Genomic DNA, 11,201 nt, shown 5'->3' with positions numbered 1-11,201 from the left:
GGGCCCTATACAACAGCTGCACCCATCTAACATACCCCTCTCCAAAACCAAATCTCCTCAACACCTCCCACAAATAATCCCACTCCACTCTATCAAATGCTTTCTCGGCATCCATCGCCACTACTATCTCCGTTTCCCCCTCTGGTGGGGCCATCATCATTACCCCTAACAGCCTCCGTATATTCGTGTTCAGCTGTCTCCCCTTCACAAACCCAGTTTGGTCCTCGTGGACCACCCCCGGGACACATTCCTCTATTCTCATTGCCATTACCTTGGCCAGGATCTTGGCATCTACATTTAGGAGGGAAATAGGTCTATAGGACCCGCATTGTAGCGGGTCCTTTTCCTTCTTTAAGAGAGGCGATATCGTTGCTTCAGACATAGTCGGGGGCAGTTGTCCCCTTTCCTTTGCCTCATTAAAGGTCCTCGTCAATACCGGGGCGAGCAAGTCCACATATTTTCTATAGAATTCGACTGGGAATCCATCCGGTCCCGGGGCCTTTCCCGCCTGCATGCTCCTAATTCCTTTCACCACTTCTTCTACCTCGACCTGTGCTCCCAGTCCCACCCTTTCCTGCTCTTCCACCTTGGGAAATTCCAGCCGATCCAAGAAGCCCATCATTCTCTCCCTCCCATCCGGGGGTTGAGCTTCATATAATTTTTTATAAAATGTCTTGACCACTCCATTCACTCTCTCCGCTCCCCGCTCCATCTCTCCTTCCTCATCCCTCACTCCCCCTATTTCCCTCGCTGCTCCCCTTTTCCTCAATTGGTGTGCCAGCAACCTGCTCGCCTTCTCCCCATATTCGTACTGTACACCCTGTGCCTTCCTCCATTGTGCCTCTGCAGTGCCCGTAGTCAGCAAGTCAAATTCTACATGTAGCCTTTGCCTTTCCCTGTACAGTGCTCCCTCCGGTGCTTCCGCATATTGTCTGTCCACCCTCAAAAGTTCTTGCAGCAACCGCTCCCGTTCCTTACTGTCCTGCTTCCCTTTATGTGCCCTTATTAATATCAGCTCCCCTCTAACCACCACCTTCAACGCCTCCCAGACCACTCCCACCTGGACCTCCCCATTATCATTGAGTTCCAAGTACTTTTCAATGCACCCCCTCACGCTTAGACACCCCCCCTCATCTGCCATTAGTCCCATGTCCATTCTCCAGGGTGGGCGCCCTCCTGTTTCCTCCCCTATCTCCAAGTCTACCCAGTGTGGAGCGTGATCCAAAATGGCTATAGCCGTATACTCCGTTCCCCTCACCTTCGGGATCAACGCCCTTCCCAGCACAAAAAAGTCTCTTCGCGAGTAGACTTTATGGACATAGGAGAAAAACGAGAACTCCTTACTCCTAGGTCTGCTAAATCTCCACGGGTCTACACCTCCCATCTGCTCCATAAAATCTTTAAGTACCTTGGCTGCTGCCGGCCTCCTTCCAGTCCTGGACTTCGACCTATCCAGCCCTGGTTCCAACACCGTATTAAAATCTCCCCCCATTATTAGCTTTCCCATCTCTAGGTCCGGAATGCGTCCTAGCATCCGCCTCATAAAATTGGCATCATCCCAGTTCGGGGCATATACGTTTACCAAAACCACCGTCTCCCCCTGTAGTTTACCACTCACCATCACGTATCTGCCCCCGTTATCCGCCACTATAGTCTTTGCCTCGAACATTACCCGCTTCCCCACTAATATAGCCACCCCACTGTTTTTCGCATCTAGCCCCGAATGGAAAACCTGCCCCACCCATCCTTTGCGTAGCCTAACCTGGTCTATCAGTTTCAGGTGCGTTTCCTGTAACATAACCACATCTGCTTTAAGTTTCTTAAGGTGTGCGAGTACCCGTGCCCTCTTTATCGGCCCGTTCAGCCCTCTCACGTTCCACGTGATCAGCCGGGTTGGGGGGCTTCCTACCCCCCCCCCCTTGTCGATTAGCCATCACCTTTTTCCAGCTCCTCACCCGGTTCCCACGCAGCTGTATCTCCCCCAGGCGGTGCCCCCCCGCCCATCCCCTCCCATACCAGCTCCCCCCTCTCCCCAGCAGCAGCAACCCAGTAATTCCCCCCTCCCACACCCCCCGCTAGATCCCCCACTAGCGTAATTACTCCCCCCATGTTGCTCCCAGAAGTCAGCAAACTCTGGCCGACCTCGGCTTCCCCCCGTGACCTCGGCTCGCACCGTGCGACGCCCCCTCCTTCCTGCTTCTCTATTCCCGCCATGATTATCATAGCGCGGGAACCAAGTCCGCGCTTCTCCCTTGGCCCCGCCCCCAATGGCCAACGCCCCATCTCCTCCACCTCCCCTCCTCCCCCCATCACCACCTGTGGGAGAGAGAAAAGTTACCACATCGCAGGATTAGTACATAAAACTCCTCTTTCCCCCCTTTTTAACCCCCCTCTTTGCCCCCCACATTCGCCCCACCACACTGTTCAAACGTTCTTTTTAATAACCCGCTCATTCCAGTTTTTCTTCCACAATAAAAGTCCACGCTTCATTCGCCGTCTCAAAGTAGTGGTGCCTCCCTCGATATGTGACCCACAGTCTTGCCGGTTGCAGCATTCCAAATTTTATCTTCTTTTTGTGAAGCACCGCCTTGGCCCGATTAAAGCTCGCCCTCCTTCTCGCCACCTCCGCACTCCAGTCTTGATAAACGCGGATCACCGCGTTCTCCCATTTACTGCTCCGAGTTTTTTTTGCCCATCTAAGGACCATTTCTCTATCCTTAAAACGGAGGAATCTCACCACTATGGCTCTGGGAATTTCTCCTGCTCTCGGCCCTCGCGCCATCACTCGGTATGCTCCCTCCACCTCCAACGGACCCGCCGGGGCCTCCGCTCCCATTAACGAGTGCAGCATCGTGCTCACATATGCCCCGACGTCCGCTCCCTCCGCACCTTCAGGAAGACCAAGAATCCTCAGGTTGTTCCTCCTTGCGTTGTTCTCCAGTGCCTCCAACCTTTCCACACATCGTTTCTGATGTGCCTCCTGCGTCTCCGTCTTCACCACCAGGCCCTGTATATCGTCCTCATTCTCGGCTGCCTTTGCCTTCACGACCCGTAGCTCCCGCTCCTGGGTCTTTTGTTCCTCCTTTAGCCCTTCGATCGCCTGTAGTATCGGGGCCAACAGCTCTTTCTTCATTTCCTTTTTGAGCTCTTCCACACAGCATTTCAAGAACTCTTGTTGTTCAGGGCCCCATGTTAAACTGCCACCTTCCGACGCCATCTTGGTTTTTGCTTGCCTTCCTTGCCGCTGTTCTAAAGGATCCACTGCAATCCGGGCACTTTCTCCTCCTTTTTCCATCCGTATCCAGGGGGGATTCCCTTCTGGTTTACCGCACAGTGTTTTTAGCCGTCAAAATTGCCGTTGGGGCTCCTATCAAGAGCCCAAAAGTCCGTTTCACCGGGAGCTGCCGAAACGTGCGACTCAGCTGGTCATCGCCGCACCCGGAAGCGTCGTGCCCAATTTACTTAATGATCAATGTTTCACTGGACCTGAAGATGTGAACACGGAAATTATGTAGTTTATGATATAAACAACATGTAATCATGCAATTGATTTTATACCGAATTTATGAAGGTGTTTTTTCCTGATCAAGCATCACTTCATTATTTCTGAGTTGATATACATAATTTAATTATATTTGATCTACAGCCTGTTCACACAGTCTGTCTATTAGAGAGGGAATGGTTTTTAGTACTTCACAAAGCCCTGTTGAGATCACTTTGCTTAAGTAGTCCACTTTATTTGGTTTCAAATGAATTTTCAAATGGAGAAGCATTCTCAGGGTGGAATGATTTCTGCTCATTCAGTAATAACATCATTCTCATGTTGCTTCAAAAAATGTCAATCAGAGACTTCCAGTTGCGGCGATGACCAGCTAAGCCGTACGTTTCGGCGGCTCCAGCTGAAACGGACCTTCGGGCTCTTTTAAGAGCCCCAGCGGGGAATTTTTTCAGGACGAAACCTGGTGTGGGGTGAGACAACAGGGAGTCCCCCCCCCCCCCCCCCCAACGAAAGAGAAAAATATCGGCGGCGGCGGCCAGATCGCGAAGAATCCTCGAGGACAGGGACAGGAGGAAAAAAGGAGCAATATGGCGGCGCAGAAAGCCCAGGCAACATGGGGGCCAGACCAAGACGAATTTTTAAGACGGTGTGTGGAGCTGCTTAAGAAGGAGGTGCTGAACCCGATGCTACAGGCAATTGAGGGGCTTAAGGAGGCACAAAAGACCCAGGAGACGGAGCTCCGCGTGGTGGAGCAGAAGGTGACGGACAACGAAGACGAGATCCTGGGCCTGGCGGTCAAAACGCAGACGCACGAGGCGCTCCACAAAAAGTGCATTGAAAGGATTGAAGCCCTAGAAAATAGAGCATGGAGAAAGAACCTTCGGATCCTGGGTCTCCCCGAGGGAGTGGAAGGAGCGGACTGCGGGGCTTACGTGAGCACGATGCTAAGCTCGCTGATGGGAGCTGAGGCCCCCTAGGGCCCCTTGGAAGTGGAGGGGGCTCATCGGGTCCCTGCGAGGAGACCAAAGGCGGGAGAACCACCTAGGGCGACGATCGTGCGATTTCATCGCTTCAATGACAGAGAGGTGGTTCTGAGATGGGCCAAAAAGGTACGAAGTAGTAGATGGGAGAATGCGGTGGTACGGGTGTACCAGGATTGGAGTGCGGAGGTGGCGAGAAGGAGGGCGAATTTTAATTGAGCCAAGGAGGTGCTACACAAGAAGGTGAAGTTCAGGATGCTGCAGCCGGCGTGACTATGGGTCACGCACCAGGAGAGACATCACTACTTCGAAACGGCGGAAGAAGCATGGACCTTTATTAAAAACGAGCAACTGGATCGGAACTGAGTGACTGATGTTAGAGGGGAAATTACACTGCCGATGTATATAGGGATGTAAATTGGGAAGGGGGGGACACTAAGAAATGTGGGCGCCGGTGGGGGGGAAGAAGAGACATAGGCGGGGGATGGGGAATGGGAGTGGGGCGGTAGAGGGAGCTGCGCCACAAGGGGTGGGACAACTATAGAGAATACGGGGCTTACTGTCCTTGTTCCCGCGCCAGAAAGGTGATGGCGGGAAGATAGGCGCAAGGTAGATGGGAGTTCCCCACACGGGGGGGGGTCAAGGAGTGAGCGGGAGAAGCCGGGGTCAGTTGAAGTCAGCTGACTTTCGGAAGTAATATGGGGGGAGCAATCACGCTAGATGGGGATCTAGCGGGGCGGGGGGGGGGGGGGCGGGGGTGGTGAGGATAACTGGGTTGCTGCTGCAGAAATCAAAGAGGAACTGGTTAAAGAAAAGGTGGTCGGGGCTGGAATGCGCCGCCGAGGGAACGGGTGGGAGCGCGGAACCGGGACGTGGGACTGGCCTAGAGAGGGTGATGGCTAGTCGACACGGGAAGGGGGCAGGTAGCCTCCCAGTGCGGCTGATCACGTGGAACGTGAGAGGCCTAAATGGGCCGATTAAAAGGGCCCGAGTGTTCGCGCACTTGAAAGGACTGAGGGCAGATGTGGCCATGCTTCAGGAGACGCACCTGAAGGTGGCGGACCAAGTTAGGTTAAGGAAAGGATGGGTGGGACAGGTGTTCCACTCAGGGCTGGATGCAAAGAACAGAGGGGTGGCCATACTAGTGGGGAAACGGGTGTCATTCGAAGCTAGGAACATTGTAGCAGACAGCGGAGGCAGATATGTGATGGTGAGTGGCAGATTGCAGGGAATGGAGGTCGTGTTGGTTAACGTATATGCCCCGAACTGGGATGATGCGGGATTTATGAAGCGGATGCTGGGACGTATCCCGGACCTGGAGGTAGGAAACCTGATAATGGGGGGGGACTTCAACACCGTGTTGGACCCAGGGTTAGATAGATCTAGATCTAGGACCGGAAGAAGGCCGGCAGCGGCCAAGGTGCTTCAGGGGTTTATGGACCAAATGGGGGGAGTGGATCCATGGCGATTTGTTAGGCCGAAGGCCAAAGAGTTCTCCTTCTTCTCCCATGTTCACAAGGTGTATTCCCGGATAGATTTCTTTGTTTTGGGAAGGTCGCTGATCTCGAGGGTGGAAGAAACTGAGTATTCAGCCATAGCTGTCTCAGATCATGCCCCACATTGGGTGGACCTGGAACTAGGAGAGGAGAGGGAGCAGCGTGCACTCTGGCGATTAGATGTGGGATTGCTGGCGGATGAGGGAGTCTGTGGAAGGGTGCGGGGATGTATCGAGAGATACCTGGAGGCCAATGAAGACGGGGAGGTCCGAGTGGGAGTAGTATGGGAAGCACTAAAGGCGGTGGTCAGAGGAGAGCTGATCTCCATCAGGGCCCACAAAGGGAAAATTGAGGCCAAGGAAAGGGAAGGATTACTGGGGGAGATTTTAAGAGTAGATAAAGAATACACGGAGGCCCCGGAGGAAGGACTATACAGGGAGAGACGACGACTCCAGACGGAGTTCGACCTTCTGACCACTAGGAGGGCGGAGGCACAGTGGAGGAAGGCACAGGGGATGAGATATGAATATGGGGAAAAGGCTAGTCGTCTGTTGGCCCATCAGCTGCGAAAGAGGACAGCGGCGAGGGAGATAGGGGGAGTTAGGGATGAAACGGGAACCACGGTGCGGAGAGCAGGGAAGATAAACGAGGTGTTAAAGACCTTTTACGAAAGACTTTATAGGTCCCAACCCCCGGAGGGAAAAGAGGAGATGCGGCAGTTTTTGGACCAATTAAGGTTCCCGAGGGTGGAGGAGCAGGAGGTGGAAGGCCTGGGGGCACCAATTGGGGTGGACGAGGTTACCAAGGGGCTGGGGAACATGCAGGTAGGGAAGGCCCCGGGACCAGATGGGTTCCCGGTGGAATTTTATAGAAAATATGTGGACTTGTTGGCCCCGCTGCTGGTAAGGACCTTTAACGAGGCCAGAGAAGGGGGGGCCCTACCCCCGACAATGTCGGAGGCGACGATATCGCTAATTTTGAAGCGGGATAAAGATCCGCTGCAGTGCGGGTCCTATAGGCCTATCTCACTGCTAAATGTGGACGCCAAGTTGCTAGCAAAGGTGCTGGCAACGAGGATAGAGGATTGTGTCCGGGGGGTGGTGCACGAAGACCAGACAGGGTTCGTAAAGGGGAGACAACTAAATGTCAACGTGCGATGGCTATTAGGGGTGATAATGATGCCCCCAGTAGAGGGGTAGGCAGAGATAGTGGTGGCAATGGATGCAGAGAAGGCATTTGATAGGGTGGAGTGGGAGTATCTATGGGAGGTGCTGAGGAGGTTCGGGTTCGGGGACGGGTTTGTTAGCTGGGTCAAACTCCTCTATGGGGCCCCAACGGCAAGTGTGGTCACGGGTCGGCAAAGGTCGGAGTATTTTCGACTATACAGGGTAACAAGACAGGGATGCCCGCTATCTCCATTACTGTTCACGTTGGCAATTGAACCACTGGCCATGGCGCTGAGAGACGCCAGAAAATGGAGAGGGGTGATTGGAGGGGGAGAGGAACACCGAGTGTCACTCTACGCGGATGACCTACTTCTGTATGTGACGGACCCAGTGGGGGGATGACAGAGGTCATGCAGATATTGAGGGAGTTTGGAGATTTCTCGGGATATAGGCTTAACATGGGAAAGAGTGAACTTTTTGTGATACACCCTGGGGACCAGAGTAGAGGGATAGATGGCCTACCGCTAAAGAGAGTGGAAAGAAACTTTTGATACCTGGGGATTCAGATAGCCAGGAGCTGGGGAACCTTACACAGACTTAATCTGACACGACTGGTGGAACAAATGGAAGAGGACTTCAAGAGGTGGGACATGCAGCCGCTGTCACTGGCGGGCAGAGTGCAGGCAATTAAGATGATGGTCCTCCCGAGGTTCCTATTTGTGTTCCAATGTCTCCCTATACTGATCACTAAGGCCTTTTTTTAAAAAATAGACAGGAGCATCACGAGCTTCGTGTGGGCAGGGAAGGTTCCGAGGGTAAGGAGGGGGTTCTTATAACATAGTAGAGAGAGGGGGACTGGCGCTGCCGAATTTGGGCCACTACTACTGGGCCGCCAATGTGGCGATGATTCGTAAATGGATGATAGAGGGAGAGGGAGCAGCGTGGAAAAGACTAGAGATGAAGTCCTGTAAAGGGACGAGTCTAGAAGCGCTGGTGTCGGCGCCACTACCGCTCTCACCAAAAATATTTACCACGAACCCAGTGGTGGCGGCAACATTAAGTATCTGGGGGCAATGGAGGCGACAGAGAGGTGTGTTGGGAGCCTTGGTGGGGTCCCAAATTAGGAACAACCATAGGTTTGCCCCAGGGAGGCTGGATGGAGGATTCCAGAGCTGGCACCAGTTGGGAATCAGGAGAGTGGGAGATTTATTTATAGACGGGACGTTTGCGAGCTTGGGAGCGCTGGAGGAAAAGTATAAGCTGCCCCGGGGAAATTTCTTTAGGTATATGCAGGTGAGGGCGTTCACAAGACAACAGGTGAGGGAATTTCCGCTGCTCCCGACACAGGGGATCCAGGATAGAGTGCTTTCAGGGGTGTGGGTCAGGGAGGGCAAGGTGTCAGAGATATACCGGGAGATGAGAGAAGGGGGGAGGAGCTGGTGGGCGAACTGAAAGGAAAGTGGGAAGAAGAGCTCGGGGAGGAGATAGAAGAGGGTATGTGGGCTGAAGCCCTAAGCAGGGTAAATTCCTCTTCCTCGTGTGCCAGGCTGAGCCTGATCCAATTTAAGGTGCTGCATAGAGCACACATAACGGGAGCAAGGTTGAGCAGGTTCTTCAGAGTGGAGGACAAGTGTGGGAGGTGCGGCGGAAGCCCGGCAAACCACACACATATGTTTTGGTTGTGTCCGGCACCGGAGGGGTACTGGAGGGGAGTGATCTCGAAGGTGGTGAAGGTCCAGGTCAAACCAGGCTGGGGGTTAGCTTTATTTGGAGTTGCGGATGAGCCGGGAGTGCAGGAGGCGAAAGAGGCCGATGTCGTGGCCTTTGCGTCCCTAGTAGCCCGGCGTAGGATTTTACTCATGTGGAAGGAAGCAAAACCCTCCGGACTGGAGGCCTGGATAAACGATATGGCAGGGTTCATAAAACTGGAGCAGATTAAGTTTGCGCTGAGAGGATCGGCTCAAGGGTTCACCAGACGGTGGCAACCGTTCCTTGACTACCTAGCGGAACGTTAGAGGGAAGATAGATGACCAGCAGCAGCAACGCAGGGGGGAGGGGGGGTAAGATGTTTGGGTTCTGGGAGGGGGAGGGGGATGGGGGGGGGGGGAGTTTCATTTTATGTTATTTGGTTAGTTTACCATGTTAGTTAGTTACTCAATGTTAGACTGTAGTTATCATGTTACTTGTACTTTTAATTTCTCTTTTGTTTGATTTGTAAGGGGAAAAAATTGTGATTGAAAAACTTTAATAAAATATATATTTTTAAAAAAATGTCAATCAATTTACTCAGCATCTGTTCCGCTACTCAAAACGTAATCTTATCCGACATTTACGTCCTCATTTGAAAGTGAGACTCTGAAATATACAACATTGATTTGCAAACATGACTGACAAAGAAAATATTTCGAATCACTGGGAAATACAAACCCCATTGTGCTCATGTGAGATTGAGTACAGTCAGCATGGAAATGAAATGGGATAGTTTTACATGTAGAGATCTGAGAATGATATTTTCATTATATTTGATTCCTTTTTGTTCTGTGTGTGAAACGTTCTAATACCTTCATCCCATTCGTGTTGAAGAAAGAGGGACGCCACAGGATTTGTACCAAGCCTCGTTTTCCTCATCTCCCCGAATAGTTTTTCCTATTTCGCTGTCATGAAGACAGATTTTTAAAAATTTGATTCTATTAAAATCTCTGCCATTTACTTCAATTCAGTCGCAGAATTGCTTGTGTCTGTCTTTATGTGCATGTTTCAGACGTGGATTAAACCTGCATCTGTAAACCAATTAAATTCTGTTGTGGACTGAACGAACCGCTAATATGTGAACTTTGTCAAAATGTGAAGTTTTAGTCGAGCAGTTCTATACTGACAGGTTATACCCATCATGATAGATTGAGCAGGCTGGGGATGTTTCCTTTGGAAAAGTGAATGATTGAGGAATATAAACGTATAGAAGTGTTTTACAGGGTAGACAATTGGAAGATGTTGTCACTTGTATAAGGATGAAAATAAATATAACTTAGTAATACATCTAATGAGCAATTCTCTTTAACTAGACATTAAAATAGAAAATACTGGAAATACCCAGCATATCTGGCAACATCTGGGGATTGAGAAACAGTTGACCTTTCAAATCTGTGCTGATGCAGTGTAGTTCTGCAGAAAGATCTTGGACATGAAATGTAAACCATGTCTCCCTCTCCTCAGACACTACAGATCTGCTGAGTATTTCGATTCTGGCTTAGGTCACTGTCTGTGCGGAGTCTGCACGTTCTCCCCGTGTCTGCATGGCTGTCCTCCGAGTGCTCCGGTTTCCTCCCACAAGTCCCGAGACATGTGCTTGTTAGGTGAATTGGACATTCTAAATTCTCCCCGTGTATCCAAACAGGCGCCGTAGTGTGGCGACTAGGGGGTTTTCACAGTAACTTCATTGCAGTGTTAATGTAAGCCTACTTGTGACATTAATAAAGATTATTATTAGATTATTATTTTTGTTGTGAATTCAGATTCCCATCATCTGTAGTTTTTTTGCTTTTCTTTAACTGAACAGTGCTAAGAATGTTGAACTCATTAGTAGAAGGGTTTAAAATCACTGACTGAGCTTCAATCTCAGGCGTAAAATCCCACCACAACATTCTTTGGATTTGGATTTGTTTATTGTCACGTGTACTGAGGTACAGTGAAAAGTATTTTTCTACGAGCAGCTCAAACAGATCATTTAGTACATTCGAGAAAATAAGATAAAAAATACATAAAACGGCAACACAAGGTCCACAATGTAAATACATAGACACCTGCATCGGGTGAAGCATACAGGAGTAAAGATTAGTGATAATGTTAGTGTTCAATTAGTTTTAGTACGATTATAAAAGATGTAAAAAGAGGATCTATTTGGTAGAGCTCACAGAGAGTCGCCACGCTCTGGCGCCATCTTGGGTCCAAGGTGAATGTGCCTCCAGGCGAATGTGGAAATGAATTCACTCGGTCATCCTATTTGCTGACATAACAGCTCAGTCACATGGATGAAGAATCATAGAACCTACAGTGCAGCAGG

This window comes from Scyliorhinus torazame, chromosome 5 (genome assembly GCF_047496885.1).
Source record: "Scyliorhinus torazame isolate Kashiwa2021f chromosome 5, sScyTor2.1, whole genome shotgun sequence".
NCBI classification, from domain to species: domain Eukaryota; kingdom Metazoa; phylum Chordata; class Chondrichthyes; order Carcharhiniformes; family Scyliorhinidae; genus Scyliorhinus; species Scyliorhinus torazame.
Note: the sequence above shows the minus strand (reverse complement) of the source record.